Below are 23049 nucleotides of genomic sequence, written 5' to 3'. Positions count from 1 at the left end.
CGGCCTATTTACAAGCAGATTTCCAAATCACTGCGCTCCGTCTAAAGGTCCTGGCCCACTTTCCTCAGGGAGGGACACTCCGGGCCTTCCACGTGGTTCTTCCTTTGTTCCAATCAGCAGAAAACGCCTCCTTCCCTTCCCCGCCCCGGCAGGCGCCTCTGCCCCCCGTTATCCAGGAGCGGGGGTCTTTCCCACCCTTGGAAGGGAGGGCTGGCTGAAACCAGCAGCCGCCTTGAGGCCGGAGGAAGTCCCTCCCAGGGCGCACACGGGACACGGGACGGGACGAGGGGGGGTGACCCTCCCCACACAGATTCAGGATCCATGTGACCCGGCTGGCTTTTCCAGAGAGGAGACGTTTCTGTGCTTAGGAAAGGTGTGGGCTGCCCTCGGCCATTAACCCCTGATTTTCTGCTCCCCTCCTCTCGGCAAAGCGCAGTCTCACCAGCTCGTCCCAGACGGTTTCGCCACCTGCCCGGTCCTGGTGGTTTTCCGAAGGTGCACGGGGGCTCTGGGAACCGCTCTCCCAGAGGAGGGGTCCCGGGCCCGGAGGGAGGCCGCGAGGGAGGGGCGCCCCCGGCACCCTGCCACCAGGAAGCCCCTTAGAATTTGTGGCGAGGGGCACCCCAGGGTGGGGAGCGTCTCGGGATGCATTTTCAACGCAGCCTCCCGGTGCACAGAAACCAAAAACCGCATGCCGACAAACGGCTCCCTCGGCAAACATTTTTATTTCCAATTAGCAAAAGAAAAATTGCTAATTTGCTGCAGTCGGGCCGGGCTGACGTCTCAATCTGCAGAGTGTCAGTGCCGTGAAAGAAAATGTTTCACACTGTGCCGGCGAGAGCGAGCCTCTCTAAAGAGGGTCAGGGCAGCGGGCCCAGAAACCAGATTGACTGGCCACAGTGCTAAATTACTCACACAAGACACACATTGTCTGCCATGCCAGCTCCCGGAGGACCTGCTTTCTCTTTCTTTCCCCTCGGAGCTGGGGCGGGGGGAAGGGGTCCGAGCGTGGGAGGAGAGGCCAGGGGCTGGCGTGCCTTTGGTAGGGGCAGGATCATCTTCGGGGAACGGAGAGAGGCAGAAGTTAATTATTACCCAGGGCTGTCTGCGGTGTTCGGGAACAGGACGATAAAATTCTCCCAGAGCCCGGCCGCAGCTTTGCACCCGGGAGATTCGGTTCAAGATAATGTCCCATGGGAGTTAATAACTGAACAGGCCCAGGAGAGGGCCGGCTCTGACGTTGCTTCTCAAGGCAACCGTAACCAACCGCCACGGCCCGTTACCGTCCAGCACCCTGGGCGGGTTCGTGAGTGCGCGTTGGGGGGTATCACCTCCCCGCCGTGGGAGAGCCTTGGGTGGGTCCCCCCCAGAAAAGCCACGTCTCCTCTGGGCTTCAGGACCTCGGGATCCATGGGGTCAGGGTAGAATGAGGATCCAGCTGACGGGGGCTCCTCGGGGAAATAAGGAGGCAGTCACGCTGGCCACAGATGTTTGGCGCTGAGGTAATAATGAACGTCTCTTGAAACCCATTGACCACGTAACCTCAGACAATAAAAGCCTCCGGGTAGCTCTTGGAGGACAGGCTTGCCTACATCTCCAGACACGAGCCTCGTTTTGAGCAGACGGTCCTTCCGCGCCCACGGGAGCTGGGGGTGAAAGCGCTCTGTTCCCTGAGCTCAGCCCACGCCGGCTCCCCATCCGCAGGGCCTTCCTCCCCGCGTCGCTGTCGTTCTAGATCCTACCGTTCCCCCCAGCCCGTGCAAACGGGGCTTCTTCCAGGAAGTGTCCTCGGGGCTGTGGAGCCACAGGGGGCGTGTGCCGAGGCTGTGCTGTGACCCGGTCCAGGTGCACCCGCGGGGCCGGTCCGGGAGGCACCGTCAGGCGTCCTCTGTGACCTCTGCCTCCGGTCAGCTCATCGGGCGTTAGACCAGGTCACGCAGGGCCTGGAGCAGCTCGGCGGGCGAGCAGCTGGAGGGGGCCGAGAGAGCTGGGACCAGCTATAGGTCCCGGGACCCGGGGCCTCAGGAGCACCTGGCCCGACCGTGCTTGGATCCTGCTGCCCACCTGGGCTGGTTCTCTGCCACCCGAGGGGCAGAGGTGCCCCCCGGAATGGTCTAGAAGAGGCCAGCCTCGGAAGTGGTTCTCGTCAGTGCCAGGCAAGGAGGCTGCTCAGTCCCCCGGTGGCCCCTGGGGTGTCTGGGACCAAGAGAGCTCGGTGATGCTGGCGATGGAAGGAGCTCCACGGAGGCCAGGCAGATGGCAATGCCGAGCCAGAGGCAGTGTGGAGGCACGGGGGCCCAGGCTCCACCTGCGTGGGGAGGGGCCCTGCTCTCCTCCCCGAGGGACAGGCTGCCTGGGCAGGAAAGGGCAGCCAGCTCGGGATGACCGTCAGCACCCAGCAGAGCCGGCTCCCGTCAGCCTGCGGGCGCTCAGTGCCAGGACACTCGCCTGTGCGCGGTCGAGTCAGGCAGACCACGTGCGGGGACCAGGCAGCGCCCCAGCAGGGACGGTTAGGCGAGGGACTGTGGTCGTCGGGCCAGGTCCGGCCCTGGAAGCCCGGCTGGCCACGGCTGATGTCTGCGTCGGACCCACCGTGCACAACTCTGGCACAGAAGGAGACATGGGAGAAAGTTCTGGCAGGCCCCGCCGCCTTTGCCACACTCCGGTCTGTAAGGAAACAGCCTCTAGGCTCAGGAAGCAGAGGCCTGGACTCGGGTCCTCCAGGTTCTGGTGCACTGTGGCCTCAGACAAGGCACCTAACCTCTCTGAGCATCTGCCTCAAAGCGTGAGGGAGGGGACCCACCCGGCCCGCGCACGTGGGACCTCATGGACAAGATGTGAACGGGTGCCAGGGCGTGTTGTCTTTGTGCAGACGAGGAAGGAGGCTGAGTCCCCTGTCCCAAGCGGGCCCTGCCTGGGACACGGTGTTTTCTCCAGTCGAAACAGAGTTAGGGCCAGGCCGTCAGTCATGGAAAAGTCTCCATCTGCCACGCTCACAGCACCGCTCCCGAGGCACAGAGGTGCTCGTGGGTCCCCTTCCTGCCGGGCCCTGAGCTGTGCAGACCCTGTACACGGGGGGGACACACGCATGCACACGAGTACACGTTTGTGTGCACACACATACACACTCGCGTGGACACACACGTACACGCCCACGTGGACACTCACACCTTCACACCCAGCGTGCACACTCACACGTACACACACTCGCGTGGATGCACACATGCACGCACCCACATGGACACACACCCACCTGGACACACACGTACACACCCAGCGTGGACGCTCACATGCACACACCCAGCGTGCACACTCACATGTGCATACCCAGCGTGGATGCACACACGTACACGCACCCACATGGACGCACACGTGCACACACCCACCTGGACACACATGTACACACCCAGCGTGGACGCTCACATGCACACACCCAGCGTGCACACTCACACGTGCATACCCAGCGTGGATGCACACGTGCACACACCCACCTGGACACACATGTACACACCCAGCGTGGACACTCACACGTACACACACTCGTGTGGACGCACACACGTACACACACCAGCATGGACGTAGGCGCTTGTGCACACAGAACGCATGCCCTCTCACGCACACACACTCGCATGTGCGTGCAGGCACACATAAGTTCACTCTTCTCTCAGAGTCCCAGGACCTGGAGACCCTCAGAGGTGACCTGCTGTGACGTAGGCTCAGGAAAAGCCCGAGAGGCTGGAATGTGGCACCAGAAGCCTCCGGAAGCTGGCTGGCCATGCTTCTGCTCCCTGCACCCCAGAACACGCACTGCTCCCCGACAGAGGCCCACAGACCCGGCGCTGGCACCGTGGGAGGGAAGGGAGGGCCGTCTCAGGTGCACTCACAGGGCTGGGCGTCCGTGGCAGGAGCCGTGACCTCGAGCGCGGGTCCCATCGGGCCCATCCCCCGACAAAGCAAATTGCCCAGAGGAAGAGACCTACCTGCCCCCAGGCCTGCTGGCCCCTGCTCGGGAGGCCAGGCCCGGGATGTGCTTCCCTGGGCTCCTCCCCTTCCTGAGGACAAGCCTCTGCCCCTCCCCCATCAGCGCTTTGTCAGGAGTCTCTCCCTCCTGGCCGGGCTTCCGGTGGTGGCCCCTGTCGGGTCGTGCCCGCGGACAGCGCTGCCTCATGCCAGCGCCCCAGCAAGTGTGCCTTGCTCCCCAGCTCCCGTGCAGGGCAGGGCCCTGGCTGTCCTCCGGGTCACCGGGAGACTCCACCAACATTGAAGCCAGGGCCCGAACCCGTGACAGGTGGTGGGCCTGGACACCGGCATTTCGCAAGGCCTCCGGGCGTTTCCAACGTGCGGCCGGAGCCGGGGACGGGGACCAGAGCCCCACCCGCAGCACCGTGGCCACACTCCGTCCTCTGTCTTTTCCGCGCACGCCTGCCCTCCCTCGGCCGATGGTTTCCACGCCCTGAAGTTTACGCATTTTGCCCCCAAAGGGGACCGGAGAAAGTGTGCGGCCAGCTCGCCCTGCCACGCAGCCCCGGAAGGCCTGCTCCCAGCTCGGGGGCGTTCGGACTGGCAGACGGACGGCGTGTGTGGGGCCTGTGTGGGGCGGCTGCCTGGGACCACCGGCCCGGGGGCGCACCGTGTCCTGGGAGTGAGCTGACACGGCCCAGATGACTCTCCCTGTCTCCACCGCCACCAAAATAAAGGCCTCTTTCTCCTGTTAGGGAATTATCACCTGGCTGTAGCCGGGGGTAGAGCTAATCACGGCGTGGATTAGGGAGCTGTATCGATCTTCGCGGTGAGCAAACACCGCCTGAGCCGAGCGCCTCTTATCTTCTGATACAGGAGGTGCTGATGAGCCGAAGTCCACCCTTTGTCCCGGCTCCGTCCCGGCCCCGTGGGGTGGCACTTCCCCCACAGCCGTGCCAGCACCACACATTTTGTTTTAAATGGTGACAAGAGGGAGAAAGACCTTCCAGCCATCAAGGTTCTCGGCATTAAATCCAGGGTAAATCTGCTTGGGTTTGGGTTTCCCCCCCCCCCCCTTTAGATCAAATTGAACTCCTGCAAAGCTCGCTTCTCCTCTCTCGGGCCGCAGGGAAATACCCATCAATTTGAATATTTGGAGCACATAGAAATAATCACCACCTCAGGAGCAAATTTCTCAGTAAATCACGGACCTGGTGCCGAGTGTCACGCGGGCCCGGCGTCCGGCGCGCTCAGCCGTGGCCGCGGCCGCGGACCGTGCGACCGGAGTAAGGAGCCGACCCCGGCCTCGCGGCCCCGGGTCCCCTGTCGCATCGCTTTCCTCAGCCCGTGAACGGATGAGAGAGAACGCCGGGTTTCCAACCCCACCCCCTTTCGCAAATATTAAGATAAACGGTATCGCTTTCGAAAATTTAAAATATAATAGGAAATCCATTCTCCAATTCACCAATCAAGGGATTTGTCTTTCAGGGAAGCTCTTATGGCAGAGAGAGAGGCAGTAATACATCAGCCCGTTCTGCCCCTCAAATAGATAATCAATTTCCCTGAAAGCATCAATAATCAGAGTGGACATTTATGGCCCCTCGGATGGTTTATCTCTGGGGCTGGGGACGGCAGGGCCGTGACGAATACCAAATCTGCCAGGGAACACAATTAAATGCTGGACGGATAAAGGATTTTATATTGTGCACCAAAAAAAGCAATCAAATTCATAATTGAACTCCATTGCATGAAATCAGGTAGAAATAAATATAACAGCCTAAACATATCGCTTGAGTCCCCGTGTTATAGGTCAGGCAAGAGTGTTGCCAAGACTCCATTTCTTTATCCCCGTGGGGGCCGTCGCCTGCCCCTTTCCCGAGTGACCCAGGCTGCACGTGGCCCACGGCGGCCCCCCTCCCCCCCCCCCACCCGCACCTGCCCTTCTCCCGTGGGCAGAGCACACGCTCTGTCTGCCTTGGCTCACCTAGCGCCTGCATCAGCCAGGCCCCCGGGGACCGGGAGGCCAACAAGTTAAGCCTGCGGGTAGCTGGGCTCCACGGGACTAGAGAGCGAGCTCGGCTGCCCTCCTGGGGGGGGGAGCCCCTTACCACCGGGGCAAGCGGGGGCCCGCCTCGAGATGACCCTGAGCTGGCCCAGCTAGAATGCTGGGAAAGAGACTGTAAAAATCACGACCTGGGGATTCTCGTCTCTGGAGAGTTTGCTCCTTGCCGTCAGGCCATCAGGCACAGCATCTCAGGGGCTCTGGGCTCGGGGTGGGGTGCTCTGGGTCAGAGCAAAAAGCCGGTAAGGCCAAAGGCTAATCACTTCCGCAGCTGGTCACTGGGTTTCCCCTGGGTGGGGGGAGAGTTGTGTGTCAGGGGGACACCGTTAGTTCCTGGTGGGGAGTCGTGTGTTGTGGGGACACCGTTAGTTGCTGGGGGGGAGTCGTGTGTCGTAGGGACATCGTTAGTTCCTGGGGGGGAGTCGTGTGTCGTGGAGACACTGTTAGTTGCTGGGGGGGAGTTGTCTGTGGGGGGGACGCTGCTAGTTCCTGGGGGGGGAGTCGTGTGTTGTGGGGACACCGTTAGTTGCTGGGGGGAGAGTTGTGTGTCGGGGGGACACCGTTAGTTGCTGGGGGGGAGTCGTGTGTTGCGGGGACATCATTAGTTCTGGGGGGGAGTAGCATGTGGAAGGGAACAATGTTAGTTCCTGGGGGGGGAGTCGTGTGTCATGGGGACACCGTTAGTTCCTGGTGGGGGGTCGTGTGTTGTGGGGACACCGTTAGTTGCTGGGGGGAGGTCGTGTGTTGTGGGGACACCGTTAGTTGCTGGGGGGGAGTCGTGTGTCGTAGGGACATCGTTAGTTCCTAGGGGGGGAGTCGTGTGTCGTGGGGACACCGTTAGTTGCTGGGGGGGGAGTTGTCTGTGGGGGGGACACTGCTAGTGCCTGGGGGGGAGTCGTGTGTTGTGGGGACACCGTTAGTTGCTGGGGGGGGAGTCGTGTGTCGTGGGGACATCGTTAGTTCCTAGGGGGGGGAGTCGTGTGTTGTGGGGACACCGTTAGTTGCTGGGGGGGAGTCGTGTGTCGTGGGGACATCGTTAGTTGCTGGGGGGGAGTTGTCTGTGGGGGGGACACTGCTAGTGCCTGGGGGGGGAGTCGTGTGTCATGGGAACACCATTAGTTGCTGGGGGGGAGTCGTGTGTCCTGGGGACACCGTTAGTTCCTGGGGGGGAATCGTGTGTTGTGGGGACACTGTTAGTTCCTGGGGGGGGGGAGTTGTGTGTGGGGGGGACACCATTAGTTCCTGGGGGGGGAGTTGTGTGTGGGGGGGGACACCATTAGTTCCTGGGGGGGGAGTCGTGTGTCATGGGGACACCGTTAGTTCCTGGGGGGGGAGTCGTGTGTCATGGGGACACCGTTAGTTCCTGGAGGGGAGTCATGTGTCATGGGGACACCGTTAGTTCTGGGGGGGGAGTCGTGTGTCGTGGGGACACCGTTAGCTCCGGGGGGGAGTTGTGTGTGGGGGGGACACCGTTAGTTCCTGGGGGGGACGTCGTGTGTCGTGGGGAGACCGTTAGTTGCTTGGGGGGAGTCATGTGTCGAGGGGACACCATTAGTTCCTGGGGGGGGGGAGTCATGTGTCAGGGGGACACCATTAGTTCTTGGGGGGGGGAGTTGTGTGGGGGGGGACACCATTAGTTCCTGGGGGAGAGTCATGTGTCGTGGGGACACCGTTAGTTCTGGGGGGGGAGTCGTGTGTCGTGGGGACACCGTTAGCTCCGGGGGGGAGTTGTGTGTGGGGGGGACACCGTTAGTTCCTGGGGGGGATGTCGTGTGTCGTGGGGAGACCGTTAGTTGCTGGGGGGGGAGTCATGTGTCAGGGGGACACCATTAGTTCCTGCGGGGGGGTTGTGTTGGGGGACACCGTTCGGTCCCGTGCAGGTCTGCGTGGGCTAGGTGAACCTGATTTTCCAAAGAGCCTTGAAAAATGTTAGCGTTTAAGGTCACATACACTTGGCAAAATATGGCTTTTAGTTTGGAAGGGAAAAAGGCATAAAGGGCATTTTGGACACAAAATAGCTCTTTAAAACAGCATTTTGATGAGTTAAGTATAAATAAATCAGAAACACACGGATTTCATTTCCTTTAAAATACCCGCGGGCTCAAACACTAGCGGGAAAAGTGCCTGGCAAACGGTGGTTTGGGATTTTGACAAACCCAGATATTTTGAAGAGGTTTCTGAAATGTTTGCAGCCAGGGTCTCCTCGCCCGTCCCGCCTCCCGTGAGCACCTCGCGGGCTCCTCCCGTCTGCCCCGGCCGATGGGCACACGCACGCACGGGGAGAATCAGGAAAGACGATGCTTTCAGGCGTACAGATCTGAACTTTCCTTTGACACGGAACGGAAAAAAAAAGAAACAAAAAAACAACGAGAATCCTACTCGAAGGAGGCGGAAAAAGGCTGAGTCCAAAATGGGCACCGGAACAAAGTCGGCATCTGGACTCAAAGTGGGAAACCCAGGCGCGGCCCCCCGAAGTGTCTGATCGCCAAGGACAGGCTCCCAGAGCACAGACAAGCCCCAGGGACAGCCAGACGTGTGGGCAGGGCGCAGACACGGCCATCGACCCTCAAGGGCCACATTTTTCCCTCTGGAGGAGCCAAGCGCATTTGGTGGGGGTGATTCTCCCGCGTCCGTGCCGCAGGGGTGAGAGCCATAACCAGCCTGGATCCCTGCGGTGGCCCCTTCCAGGACAAGGCTTGGCCTGCGGAGTGGGGACAGTGCCAGGCGGGTGGGCAGGTTCAAGGACGTGTCGTGAAACGGCGGCTGCCTCCTTCAGGCGGCTCAGGTGCTAGGAACCGGGGCCAGACGGCCTTCCTTCCCGTCCAGAACCAGGGACGGCGGGCAGGGGGTCGTCGGGGGAACCCCTGTTCCGAGTGTGCTAAGCCTCCTGATGAACAAAATACATACAAATAAAGCAAAACAAGAGTAGGGGGACCAAAAAGTTGGCTGACCAAAAAGCAGGGGGAGGGGGTGGGCTGAGACTCACAGAGCATAGTCCACGGTTTTATAGGCCAGTAGGACTGTCCCGCGGGCAAAGCAGAAGGGCCCCAGTCACGTCGTGCTGCGGTCACTTCCAACACGGGCTCTCCCGGCGGACGTCCCGCAGCCCGATCATTCCGACGAGGCCGCAGCCGGCTCTGGGGGTGGATGCGCTGTGCACACACGCGGCCCGCAGCCCGAAGGTCTTATCTAGAACATCTGGCCCCGTGGAGGCCGTCTTCGCGTCTCCGAAACCTAACTGCTCGCTCGGAGACGTAAACAGAAAAGCTGCCTGGAGGAGGACCGCCCTGAGACATCTTTCCCCACAATGTTCCTTTTGGCGTCCGATTAGAAAAAAAAACTTGCAATCAATCCTCAAAGTTGGATTTTTTTGATTTTCTGCAGAATTGGGCTCGGAGTGTTTAATAACCAGGTTCCTCACTGCTTGGCCTCTCAGTTTATAATAAAAATAAACATCTCCCGTCCTGATGTAGCAGGCCAGGCCAGCAGCCGAGAGGAGCAGCGCGGGCGCACTTGAACTCCACACACGCGAACCTCGGCGCCCGCGCAGAGCCAGGTCCCGGGCGGGACCCCAGGGATGGAGTGTGTCCCCCGCTGATCGGTGAGCACTTCACTTAATTGTGTGGTGCTGTTCCAATCATAGGCCAACGCCTTTCTCTTTAAGACCAAGACGGGACAAAGCCTCAAATTACTAATTACGCGAATACAGTGTCTTTTGCTAATTGGATTGGTTAACGTCAGTTAACAAGGCACTTTAAGGACAGGGATGTGGTATGAAAGAGGCAATTCATACGTTTCATAATAGGCTAATAACTGTCAGTGATGAGTAATCAGCCACGGTCGCATGTGCCCACCGACCGACCCACCGTCGGACTGTCTCTCCGGGTCTTGGGACGCCTGCGACAAACTCCGTCCCGGGAGCACACGGGGCCGTGAGGCCTGCAGCCCCGCCAGGGCTCGGCGGTGCACGGGGACCACAGCCCCGGTGGCTGCCTGCACAGCCTGCCCGCCAAAGACAGAGTGAAGCCCCGTTATGTCCATTATTTATGAAGGAGCCTCTGGTTAAGCGGTCAGGAAGGGGAACCGGAGTCCCGCGTCCTTGTCCTGAGGCCAGAGGCTTGGCTGTTTTACTCAGTGACCCTGGGCAAGCTCCTTGACCTTTGCCGGCCCCAGTCAACTCAGCTGGAAAATTGGGTAAAAAGATTGTGGTGTCTTTCAGGCGTGAGCTGCTGAGCAGAGGTGCTCGGGGAGGCAGGACTGTGACAGCGCAGAGCTCAGGGACGGACCGTGACGGGGTCTGCCGCTCGCTCTTATCGGCCGACGCCGAAAGGAGAACAGGACCCGTGGGCCCAAAAGTGGGCCCTGGAAACTGGATCGGGGCCCAGCTCTGGGAGCGGCTCGGTGAGGGCAACGGCCAAATCCCCTCGCTGGCCGCGGAAAGCCTCCTGCGGGCGGCTGTGTCCCGAGCTCTGGCTCCCGGGGGGGCTCTGAGCGCAGGTGCTGGCCTGGGGCCTCCTGCACTCCTCCTCCGGTTCTGTTTTGAGATGTGGCCTCTTGGCTACATCTGAGTTTTACAGTTTTATTCAAATAAACCTTTTTCCATTAGGGGAAAACAAGACAAAAAAAGAATCTCCCGCCAGGAGGCCGCCCCCGTGCTGGTGACGCTGGTCCAATCTGAGGACGTCCCTCCTCGAAGGAGAGCCCGGGGGAGGCCCTGTCCACGGCCACATGCACCGCCCCGGGGGACAGAAGCACAGAGTTTCCAGGGAAGGGAGGAAAACCCATGAAGGTCCGTGAATACGTTTGCCTTCGGAAACAAAACGTCTCAAGTGTGCAGTGGGGGACGGGCCCCCCAAATCTTCTGCTTTAACCTGCAACCCCCGGGCAGCCCCCACTGACAGGGTTCTACGGCGGATGCTTGAACCACAGGGGCTTGGCGGGCCCACTTATACGCGGGTTTTTTCCTCATTCAAGGCAGTGCGTTATGGTATTTCCTCTTCCCTGTGATTTTCTTAGTATCGTTTTCTTTCCTCTAGCGGACCTTATCGTAAGATCGTACGACACGATGCACGTAACACACAAGCTCTGTGTAAACCGACTGTTTCGGTGACCGGTAGGGCTTCCGTCAACAGCAGGCTGTTAGTTAAGTTTGGGGAGGGGTCGAAAGTTATACTCAGCTTTTCGGGGGGCCGGCGCTCCCAGACCGCGTGTTTCTGAAGGGTCAACTGTGTCCGTTACGCACACGAATGTGCCGTCATGAAGCCCGCGAGGCCAAGCACAACACCCCACACCGGAGGTCAGAGAAGGGACCTTTTGTACCTCCCTGGACCGCCGTCCATTTCTGCGGGCAAAAGGGACGCTGTGGCAGCCGCCCGGGAAGAGGGGTCGTGGCCCAGCCGAGACGAGAGTCCAGGCAAAGGGTCAGCCAGAACGGGGGTCTCGTCTTGCTCTGCCTTCCCAGGGGCTCGTTCCAGAAGCTGGCCTTCGGGAGGGGATGGCGGGTCAAGCTGAGGCTTGACCGGGAGTCCAGGCGAGCGGTGTCCTTAGCGAAGCGTGGCGTCTTTGCCCAGGAGCCCGCCCACCCGGAACGCCGTCCCGCGCGTCTACCTGTCAGACCCTCGTCTGTTTACCCCGGCCGCCAGGGTCTCTGCCGCGTGGGGATGTCCCGGCGCACCTGCTCTCCCTCTCTCCCCCTCCCTTGTTCCCTCTCTCCTGGGGTGGGGCCATGCTGGCCTCCACACCCGCAGGCAGTGCTTTCACAGACCCTCCCGTGGCCCCCGCCTGGCACACTGCAGCTCGCGCTTCAGTCTTCGGAAAGAACAAACACATTATGCCATCGACCAAAATCCCCCAGCTCCGAGAATGGAGTCGGAGTCCAACTGCGTCCAAGAACATTTCTGAAAAGGCGGCCGATGTTCTCCCGAGGCTCTTTTTGCCCTGCACGGGCTGCGTGACCCAGCTTCCCTGGAAGTGGGTGTCCTGCCGGCCGGCTCAGGGGATCCTCCAAGAGACAGATGGCAGCGGCCCGCGGGTGCCCGGCCGTCTTCCCGTGCGCCCCCGCCCCCACCACGGCCCAGGGAGCCGCGTGCGCTCTGTGCTGCACTGTCCCCCCTGAGCTAATGGGGGTCATCTTCCTGAGTGCACCCCGCACACAGACGGTGACCTCGTCACATTAAACTGACAGGCGCACACACAGCCAACGAGCATCCAGGGGCCGTCCACCCCCCATCGGGGCTGCCGGGCTGCGGCAATCGCGTCCAGGCCGGCAGGCGCTCTTGCCGTGGTCTCCGGGCTCATCCGAGCGCCTTCCCGTCCAGATGCCTCCAGGGTCTGTGAACTCAGTGACATGTTCCAGCTTCAGGGAAACCAGGACCACGGAGAGGAAGGAGGGAGGTGTGCACACTTTTCCTGGACGCAGGCCCCAGGACAGCGGTGGGGTTCAGAGCCGGTTCTCAGAACCGGGCAGGGTTCTCCTCTTCCTCAGACGGTGACACGGCCCCAGGACCTGCACACGTGCTGGCCACCTTTGCAGAGCAGGGCAAGGCGACGTGGGAGAAGACTGCACTGTGCACAGGGGTGCGGGGGAAAAGCAGGGGCTTTGGCCTCTGTCTTTGGCCGGTACTCACCCTGCAGCTGCCTGTGAGGTGTTGCTGTGGCTGAGGCGGGACAGGCAGCGGTTGGGGCCGCAGGGTAACCCCCCCAGCCCACATCATCATGAAGTGAAATCGCCAGAGGACAGTTTGGGGGCCCAAGCTCCATAGCTGAGGATCCCCACCCAGACAGCTGCCTCCATCGGCACCTGCCGTGTGGTTCCTAATGTTCCAGCCGCTCTCTGGAAGGCGGTTTCAAGGCCACTCTCCAGAAGGCGGTTTCGAGGCTGCCAATTACAATAGCCTTCCAGGTCCCCAGATGTTACGAGGACACCCCCCCGCCCCGAGGCGTCTGGGGATGAGTATGCGCCCCTGCCCCCGGAAGGGACCGTACCGCATCTCAGGGGAGGCCGAACACCCAGCGGAGCCCAGAGGCTGGAGGCAGAAACTCCAAGTGGCGGCTTGGGCCTCGCTTCGCGCCAACTTTGAGAGCCTCTCCCTGTCGGAAAACAGGCAGGGCCACAAAGAAAGAAAGGGAAACGAACAGAGCAGCTTCAGACTGCGTCCGATTTCACACCGACTTTCCCTGGTGGGAGGCTACAGCTGAGAATGCGCTCCCCGCGGTCCCCAGGCCGCGCGGCCGCAGCTGTCGGCAGGATCAGGTGTTCTTGGGAACTCTGCCCGCCGGGCTCGCTGGCCACCCCTCTCCCACCTGCCTGGAGGGTCCCCTCGTGGTGGCCGCAGACCTGGGGCATCGGAACTGAAAAACCTACGACGTTTCTTCCGCGTGGAGTCCTGCCTCGATGCTGGGCGTCCTCCACCCTGGGACAGGAGGGCGGCCTCTGCCCGTGCAAGCCTCTCGTTCCCACAGAATGTTCAGGAAGCCTTGTGCCTGCATCTGCGGCTTGCAGCTGGATGGGAGAGCTCCCATCTCCGTCCTCTGGGAAGCCGCGTCTGCCGCAGGCCCGGGGTCGGCGCGCTTCTCCTGTAAAAGGCCAGATGGGGCTCCGAGCCCGGGTTCTCCGTGCCGCTCCTGGGGCATTGCCCCGCTCCGCGAAGGTTCCGGAAGGGAGAGGGTGAGGCTGACGCTCCATGTTAGCCAGAAGCCCTCGAGGGCCCCAGGGTGGGAAGCAGTCCTCCAGGATTCCCCGTGGGCACCTCCGACCCCCGACCCTGAGCTGGAAATGCAGGAGGCTGGAGCCTTGCTGGTTCCACCTGCCCCCCCCCCGCACCCCCCCCCCCCCAGCAAGCCTGGCCGCGGGGTTCCCGGCCTCGGGGGACAGTCGCGCGGATGCCGCTGGATTCCGAGCGCTGCCCATTTTTCACAGCGGATCAGCGCCGAGTTCCCCCACACAGCTGCTGCTGTAATTGGGTCCCGTTAGGAAGTGTGCGGTCTCGTCTGGTGGCCCTCTGCCTCCCCCGCCCCCACGCACGGGGGTCTCGAGTCAGCCCGGCAGCTGTGACCAAACACCCGGGCACTCGGGGCTCTGCCGCGAGGCCTCCTCCCCACAGATCGGGAACATTCTTTGTGGGAGACAAAGTCCGGCTCCTTTGCGTCACGCCCCCTCCCTGCCCCCAGCCCCCCACCGGGTCTCCGAATGGAGCCCGTCTTGAGGCCGTGTGACCCAGAGACTCAGCGCGCGGCCCGGCCCGAATCCCAGCCGCTCGTCAGCTGTGCCACGCCGCTCCGGCCACTCGGTCTCCCTGAGCTCAGCGTTCCCAGGGGCGGGTGGGGGACCCGGGGGCGGGAAGGTCAGGAGTGCAGACCGTTGTCTTTCTGGTTTCACCACCTTGCGAGGGTGCAGAATCCGACGGTGAGGGAGGGTCCACGATATTTGCCGACTGGATAGATGCGATAATTAAACAGCAAGGACGTGAGGCCAGGATTTGATGGGGGGAGAGGCCTTCTGTCCCCCACGTCGTCACCCCAAGGGGAGGGTGACGAGTGGTGGCTGTGAGTTGGTGCTCCGTCCTTCCGCAATCCCCGGGAAGCTCGGTCTGCCCCCATTTTTATGGGAATTGGAATTCGGTTCTGCTTTGAAATGTGGAGGGGTGATCTGGAGTCTCCCACCTTCCGATGACGAGAGCTTACCCCAAACCCCGGAGGGGTGGGAACTCCTAGCCCATGAGGAGCCTGAGTCCTGGGGGCTCCCCTGGGGAAGGGGCAAGTTCAACATCGGCCCAGCCCATCCCCCTGGACCTTGCGGCTTGGGGCTTCCCCACTAGCGTGTCTGGGCAGCCATCGCCTGGAGATCTGTGACCCCTTCGTACTCACGTATGATTATTAAGGATAATCTTAAGAAACACATTATCAGTAGGCAGGGTCAAGGTGAAGTGCATTAATACGATTCTGTCGATACCCAGGCTGTTTCTGTAACTAAAGAGGGTTGAGGATAGGAGACAAATGTGCAGATAGAACCCATAACTCACTCCGTGATTTATTTTCCCCCTTGGGAGGCACTGAGGTGCCAAGTCCCCGGAGGGCTGCCCCAGAGTCCCCGAGGCGGCTTCTGGGACGGGCTGTCACGGAGACGTCCAGACGCAGCCCCGCCCGTTCCCTGGGGGGACACTGCCTGGCACCCAGCTCAGCACAGACGTGCACAGGGCTGTCAGTGAGTGCCTTCCGGAGCAAGGCGAGGCCGGCCCATGGGGGCCTCGGAGGACAAGTGTTCCAGACCTGCGTTGGGAGAGTCCCCTCGGGCTTGTCGTCCACAGAGCTGAGTGTTGATTTAAGGAAATGGAGAAATTAGCCCCAAAGCCACGTTGCGCCCTGTATGCACCGACACTCACCACGGACAAACACAATGTTCGCGGGCTGCCCGGAACATGAAAGAACATTCTAGAATATCTGGCCGGGCTATGTTAAGTGTCTGAGTGGCTGCTAAAGAATGGGGACAGGCACCTGTCAGCCCCCCCCCACCACCCCGCTTTGTTTGTCTTGGCAAAGCCCGGAGCCCTCAGCTCTTTGAAGCTCTTGGAAATGCTCGCATTAGGCATTTTCGTTAATTTATCTCCGTGTACCGGGGGCGTGTCGGACTCCCAGATGACCTAGGCCTGTGTGTGATAGTTGTGTGGGTTTTCTCTTTAGGGATCTTATCCCTCATACATACCTGCCTTCTGGGAGGGGGGCCTCCTGTGGGTCAAGCCTTGGTGGCTCTCCTCCTGCAGAGGGACCAAATGAGGGTCTCCTGGGACGGCGGCCTTTCGGTGCTCCACCCCAGACAGTCCCGGGCAACGAGACGCTGGTCCCCCTGCGTCGGGGGCGGATAGACACAGAGAGGCTGCCCCCTGGTATCGGGGCCTGGGAGGACCACCTCCGCTGGCGTGGCTCAGATCCACCGGGGCCCCCTCCTGTCCTCCACCTGGACATCAGAGGGGCTGTGCTCTGTGCCCCTCGGACCTTGCTGTCTGATGGCCAGGCACCTGCCCAGACGCCCAGCCTAGCAAGGGGAGACCCCCGCTCCTACATGGCACAGCTTCTAGGATAGCTGTATAGGCACCCAGCCCCCAAGATCACAGAGAATTGCCCTGGGCGTGGGGTCCGGGCCCCCCGCAGCGGGGATGACCTGGCTGCCCCCTCCCACCATCGGGCTGGCACTGGGGAGAGTGCCCGGGACAGCGTTTTGGTGAGCCCTCCACGAAGGGTTCCCACATTCACTCACCTGCTCACCTCTGTGGGGTCTGGGTTCTACAGCCGTTTCTGCTCCGGGACAACCACACTGGGGTCTCAGACCCTGCCCTTGACCTTAGCACCCACCTGATCCAGGGGGAGCAGGCAGACAGGGCAGCCAGTCGGGGAGATTTTGAGACCTGCACGTTCCCTTCTGTGTGCGCTCAGAGGGGCTGGGAAACATTCAGAGCGACGGAGGACAGTGAGTGAGGCCACCGGGGGCCCCATAGAACCACCCACTTTCCGCAGCACAGGGGTGTGCGGTCTCCTCTGTCAGCCCCGCCCCCCAGGTCCCCCTCTGCAGGGTCCGCGACCTCCCAAATCCACACGGCTCCTTCCAGCTCGTGGCTTTTCTCCTCTTGAACCCGAGCGCTCGGAAGGAAGCCCGGGCGCCAGCTCCAGGAACCAGCAGCCCTGCGGAACTCTCTCCCCGTTTCCGGGGCGTGCGTGTCCAGTTCCTGGGCTTGGCTGTTGCTCGGCTCCTGGACGTGCCAGAGCTTCCCTTTCTGACGGCGGAAGTTATGACTTGTCATGAGTCATTGATTGGAAGTGCCACGCGTCCCCGGCTCTCGTGATTTACGTGCTCTTCCTCTGGGGACATCAATCTTCCGGAAGCAGGAGGAGGAAGCTGTCTGCCAGGGGCCATGTGCAGTGCTGGGCACACGTCTCCTCAGGACAAGGGCCTGCGAGGCCGCCCCGGGCCTGAACCTCAGCTCACAGCCCGGCAGAGAAGGGGCTCAGAACCTGATATTCCTGTGGGGTCGGCGGCCTCGTCCGGCCTGGTCGGTGTGGTCAGCACCCCGGCCAGGGCGCCCTCGCTGGCCTGTGCCACCAGCAAGTCCTCTCCGAGCCCAGAGCCCAGCCTGGCATAAAGCCGCAGCCAGGAAAGAAGGAAGGGGGCCTGTGGTATGGGAGCCCAGGGTCCTGTCCCGCTCCAAGCCGAGCCGCTTCTGCAGGGAGGGGGGCGGGGGGTGGCGGCCCGAGATCTGAGCTGCCCCGGGTACTTCGAGTGTCGCTTTTGGGAGGAGCCTCACGCTTGGCCTCACGGGCAATTCAGAGCCTTGGTCGGAAAGGCCCCAGTGCTCCAGAGGTTGGGATATGCTGAGCCGGGGGTCCCCTGTACCCTCTCATCTCTGAGCTTCTGTGGGAGGGTCGGTCCGGAGAGAGAAGGAGCCCCTGCAGACACCACAGCCCCCAGGGGAGGTGGTCAGCCCGAGGCCTGCCCCCAGCTCTGCCCGTGTCCCCGTGGCATTAGATGCAGGGGACAAAGCAAATCCCAGCTGGGGCAGGCCAGCGGCTGGCGGGAGTGAGGGGCAGGAGCTGTCACCCGGGGGCCTCTGTGGTTCTGGGCCACAGACCTGCTGTCCGCTCAGGGAGCATGTGCATGAGGTCAGCCAGGGAGCTGAACTGTTAACAAGGTGGCTTTGGGGGCGGGAGGGAGTGGGGGCTGGGCTGGTGGCATCGCCTTTCTCTCTCTGGGTCCTTTATCGGGAAGACGGGCGGTTGAGGGGCTGCGTCTCTGTCTGGGAGACCTGGGAGCGGAGGCCGGGCTGGTCCACGGCCGTGCTGCCTTCTGTCTTCCTTCGCCCCGTCCCGCCCTCCGACTGGGCCCTGTCCCACGGGCCCCCATCACCTGGATCTTGGCAGCCCGGGCTCACACCCCCTGTGCGGATGCGGGACGATGCGGGACGATGGCTCTGCCTCTGAGCTTCCCCCTCCCTTTCACGGAGAGACGACAACCCTTCCTAAGACGGCTGCTCCACGTCTTAATGTGTCACGTGAGACAGGTGTGCCGCCCGGCCCCGCCAGCCCTGGGTCCTCCTCTGTCCCCCTGTTGTCGTCCAGGCAGCCTCCGGTGGGTCCGCAGCTACTGGTGGGAACCAGGGGGCCCAGAAGCCTGAGCGCTGGCTGCCGGGAGCCCAGCATGGCAGGCCCACCTGCGGTGAACGGGGAAGACGCCCTGAGAGCGACTCAGAGCAGGCGTGTGGACTGCGGTCATGCAGGGACGGGGGGGCTGCGGTCACGGAGGGACGGGGGGGACTGCGGTCACGCAGGGACGGGGGGATTGCGGTTATGGAGGGACAGAGGGGACTGCAGTCAAGGAGGGAAGGGGGACTGCGGTCACGCAGGGACGGGACGCTGCGGTCATGCAGGGACGGAGGGGCTGCGGTCACGGAGGGACGGGGGGACTGCAGTCGTGCAGGGACAGGGGACGCTGCGGTCATGCAGGGATGGGGGGTTGCGGTCACACAAGGACAGTGGAACTGAGGTCACGCAGGGACGGGGAGGCTGTGGTCACACAGGGACGTGGGGGCTGCGGTCATGGAGGGACGGGGGGGCTGTGGTCATGGAGGGACGGGGGGACTGTGGTCACGGAGGGATGGGGGGATTGCGGTTATGGAGGGACAGAGGGGACTGCAGTCAAGGAGGGAAGGGGGACTGCGGTCACGCAGGGACAGGAGACGCTGCGGTCACGGAGGGATGGGGGGGTTGTGGTCATGGAGGGACGAGGGGAACTGTGGTCACGCAGGGATGGGGGGGCTGTGGTCACGAAGGGACGGGGGGGTTGTGGTCATGGAGGGACGGGGGGACTGTGGTCACACAGGGATGGGGGGACTGCGGTCATGCAGGGATGGGGGGTTGCGGTCACACAGGGACGGGGGTTGGGGTCATGGAGGGATGGGGGGACTGAGGTCACGCAGGGACGGTGGGACTGCGGTCATGCAGGGACCGGGGGGACTGAGGTCACGCAGGGACAGGGGGCTGCAGTCATGGAGGGGCAGGGGGCTGCGGTCACGCAAGGACAGGAGGGCTGCGGTCACGCAGGGACGGGGGAACTGAGGTCACGCAGGGACGGGGGGGACTGCGGTCACAGAGGGACGGGGGGGTTGCGGTCATGCAGGGATAGGGGGGTTGCGGTCATGGCGGGACGGGGGGGTTGTGGTCATGGAGGGATGGGGGTTTGTGGTCATGCAGGGACGGGGGGTGCGGTCATGGACGGACGTGGGGGCTACAGTCATGGAGGGACGGGGGGACTGCAGTCACGCAGGGACGGGAGGTTGCGGTCACGCAGGGACGGGGGGGCTGCGGTCACGCAGGGACGGGGGGATTGCGATCACGCAGGGACAGGGAGACTGCGGTCACGGAGGGACGGGGGGTTGCGGTCATGAAGGGATGGGGGGGTTGCAGTCACGGAGGGCCTGGGGGGGTTGCGGTCACACAGGGCCGGGGAGCTGCGGTCACGGAGGGACAGGGGGGCTGCGGTCACGCAGGGACATAGAGGTCAATATGAGACTGTGCCCTGCAGCCCCTCCTTCCTCCCCTGCTCCCTGACCTGCTCCCATCTGTCCAGATTCGCACTCGAGGACACACACCGCGAGCCCCCGGGGCCTTTCCAGGCCTGGTCGCCCCCCCCCGCCACTTTCTGAGGGTGCTCAGTTCCCGTGCCTTCCCTTCCTCTGCCTCCTCCACCCCCCCCCCCCCACTTCCAGCCCGGGATTCCTGGCTCCCAGAAGGGCCGTGTGCCCTCACTCCTGGTTCTCAGCGGGAGACTGGAGGGGGGCCCGGGGGGACTCCCATTTCCTAACACCTGTGCTGTTGTTGAGGGAGGGGTCCGTTTTGTTCATTGCCCCCAAGTGGCTAATCCCGGACTCAATTTTAATGCCTCTGAGGCGCCTTCCACGGGGCAGTGTAGACAAAATGTGCTCCTTTTGAAATGAGGCTCTGAGTCCTGCCCTCAGGGGACCTCGGAGGCGCGGACTGGACCAGAAGCTGGCGAGGGGAAGATTCAGGGCCGGGGGATCCATTCGTTCTGCAGGAAGGAAGGTGCGGGCCCCAGACGGGCAGGCCAGGGGGTCCCGGCAGAGGGCACGTGCCCAGGACGGGATGGTGCCAGCGAACAGCGTGTTCTCGGCACGTCTGAAAACAGGCGAGCCGCGCCCAGAGATTCCGGGTCTGTGCAAGGCCGCGCTGGCCAGGAACCGTGGTCCGCCCATCGTCAGCTCCTGGGGCCAGAGCGAAGCCGCAGGCCCCGCCACCCTCCCCAGGGGTCAAGCGCGAACGCCCCACGCCCAGACCCGAGGTTCGGACGGGCGCCCCTGGGAAAAGCGGGCTGGGGCTGAGTGCCGATAAGGGCTCCTCTCCTGGGGCCCTGAAGGCCGAGTTGCCGGGTTGTCTTGGCCAACAAAGGGGTCTGGAAGGTGGGACTGTGCCGTCGTCCACACGGGGCGGTTTCCTCCTGCCGGACGGCAGTGTGGGCTCTCAGGCAGGCGTGGAGTGCAGACCCCAGGCTTGCAGGGTCCCAGGCGGGAGGCGGGAGCCGCCCTCGGGGAGGAGGTGTGGGCTGGGAATGTAAACAGCGGTGTGGGACCCATGTGCCTCTGGGGTGGGCCCTCTGAAGGAGCCCGCGTCCTTCTCGTGCCGTACTTGACTGTGTAAATATTTTTCTTAGGAGTAAAGAGAGAGCCTGCATTCATGGGTAGATCTCACTTGAAAGAACTGAGAAGTATCTGTTTAGGCATAAAAGCTGAAAACAGGGTCCAAGGCGCCTTTCAAAAAAAAAAAAAAATCATTTCTGTAGCTCAATCACAGCCAAGCCGATTTTTTTAATGCAAAAAATAAATAAATATTACCCTGCTCCCGGTTGAGAGCCCAAGCGTCTGTGTCAACACCGGCCGAGCTTTGCACTGGGAGCCAGGGCAGCCACCGGTGACTAACCCGCCCTTCCCGGTCCCCCGGCGGGGCGGCCAGCGGGGCCACCACCCGGGCCACCACCCGGCTCTGCTGAAGGCCACCAGCCGTGGACCCACCATGGGGAGCCCCCTCCCAGGAGGGTCCTGCTCGGAAGGGAGGTCGTGTGGCCTCTTTCCCCCGCGACGCTGTTCCTCCAGAGCAGAAGTTGGAACCAGAGGCCGGGATTTGGACACAGGCCCCCTACTTAGCGGCTCTGTGACACGTGCCCTTTGCTCCGACTCCTGGGGCCCCTGCTTCCCCTTCTGTTTTGCCAGGTCCCGACAGCTTCTGCCGGACGGGGCTTTGGACACAAGTGAGGGACTGGGGCTCCGGGAGGGGCGCCCACCGGTCCCCGTCACCACGTCCCCCCTGCTGTGGCCTCTGGGACCATGATGTCAATGCAGCGTGCACGCCAGGGAGGGTGGTGCTCCCGGCAGGACTTTGATATGGACAGAAACCTACAGGCGAGAGCTGTCCTTTAAAAACTCCGTCTTCCAAGAAAGGGGGGCGCACACGCGAGGCCGTGGGCATCCCAGGCCGAGGAAACAGGGTGAAGTGCGGCCGTTCTGTTAGTTCTGACCATTGGCTCATCCGGCCCATTTCCAGGGCGCCGTTCAGCTGGGCAGAAACCCTCCTAAGAGGGCAGGCCACACAGAGTCCACGGCGGCTGACCTCCAAGGGGTCACCGGCATCCGTCTTGAACTGTCCGCACCGGTCTGTGTCTCCAGCAGGACCTGAGCCCCTGGTGTCCTAGAGGTCATCAGAAGGAGGCTGTGTGTGGGGACCGCGCGGGGAGGGCTCCCCATCCACCACCTGGGCCCTGCCCGACCTCTCGGGACAACCCTGTGCAGACCGAGCTGGCCCCCCACCCCCGGCAGCTCCTTCAAGGGGAGGGGCCGAGGATCCAGCTTCTGGCCGCTTCTGGGCCTGGCCGAACATCCCTGGGTGGAGAATGGCAGCAGGCGACAAGAGGGAAACGGGTCGGAGAGAGTCTGGCTGGGAGGTCGAGGGTGGGAGGTCAGTAAGTGAGAGCCGAGGGGGTTCTCTTGGGCCCCGGGCCGGGCTGGGGGCTGCGTCTGCTTCCGTCTGGTTTTGGGGGTCCACAGGGTCATGGCTCCGTTTGGGTTCCCTCCTGTGGGTCTGTTTTCAGATGCTTTAGTAAGTATTTTGAAGGGAAGGACGCCTTCTGGGATCCGTTTGTGACACCGGCCCCAAAGCTCAGCCCCCCTCGGGGGACACGCCAGGGCTCCAGAGCTGTGAACGAACGAGATGTCTGTGTGTGTGTGTGTCTACTCCGGGCCGACTTTCTGCAGAACAGAGGGTATTTATTTTAAGAGTCAAAAAAGATGTTTTGACCAACCCCACTTAGCTCAATCCTGGCACCGATACCCGCAAAAGAAGTGAAATGCCGGAGGTCAAACCTCCCTTTTTTGGCTAAAATGCTTAATCAAAACACACCTAATACTTCTGCCGGGGCGTGGAGGGGGGGTCGAGAGCAGCCGGCCAGCCAGCAACGCGCGTGCTGAGGCTCAGCTAGCAAAATAAAGAGGTTTTTCAGCAAAGCGGCAGCCGTGGCGGGGAAGGCCGAGGCCGAGAGGCTCCAGAAGGGGTGCGTCCGGTGGGTTTTCACCCGAGGTCAGTGGTGGGTGAATGGCGGATGGCGATGTGCCTGCCTGCCGAGGCGGGCTGTTACACAGGGCAGGCAGAGAGAGGGAAGCTGCTGCAACAGGCATCCCCTGCTCCGAGGGGACACTCCTTTCTTCAAAGCGCCGGCCTCCCCTGTCTGCATCTGTGACTGGGGTGGCGGGCCTCCTCCTGGTCACCTGCGGTCCTACAGCTGGGTTTCCAGGCCACTGCCCTGCAGCCCAAAGGGGGCCGAGGACCAGGCTCAGAGGAGGGGTGAAGACACCCTGGTCCTGCCTGTCCACCCCCCACCCCGCAGAGGTGCTCCGTCCTGTCTGGTCTCCCTGCCTCCTTGTGTCAGGCATAGCGACTCTGTGGACAGTGTGGCGTGAGTGCCGTCTCCACGTCCCCAT

The 23049-nt window shown here is 62.3% G+C and overlaps 1 protein-coding gene and 1 long non-coding RNA gene across 7 annotated transcripts in view; one reads left to right on the top strand and one right to left on the bottom strand.

Moving 5' to 3' along the window:
* The window catches only part of PRDM16 (PR/SET domain 16), a 315500-nt gene that overhangs the window by 127383 nt on the left and 165068 nt on the right, over positions 1–23049 (top strand). The window lies entirely within an intron of this gene.
* LOC109273984 (uncharacterized) lies at positions 14929–16430 on the bottom strand. 2 transcript variants are annotated; one of them, XR_002083366.2, is made up of 3 exons: positions 16275–16430; positions 15723–15774; positions 14929–15329 (listed from the first exon to the last, which is right to left on the bottom strand). It is a non-coding gene; the product is annotated as an uncharacterized LOC109273984 (long non-coding RNA). The 2 variants fall into 2 exon arrangements; XR_008420908.1 differs by having other exon boundaries at positions 14936–14989.

This window comes from Panthera pardus, unplaced genomic scaffold (genome assembly GCF_024362965.1).
Source record: "Panthera pardus isolate Hobbes unplaced genomic scaffold, ASM2436296v1 HiC_scaffold_11, whole genome shotgun sequence".
Classification (NCBI taxonomy): domain Eukaryota; kingdom Metazoa; phylum Chordata; class Mammalia; order Carnivora; family Felidae; genus Panthera; species Panthera pardus.
Note: the sequence above shows the minus strand (reverse complement) of the source record. Positions and strands in the feature narration are given on the sequence as shown.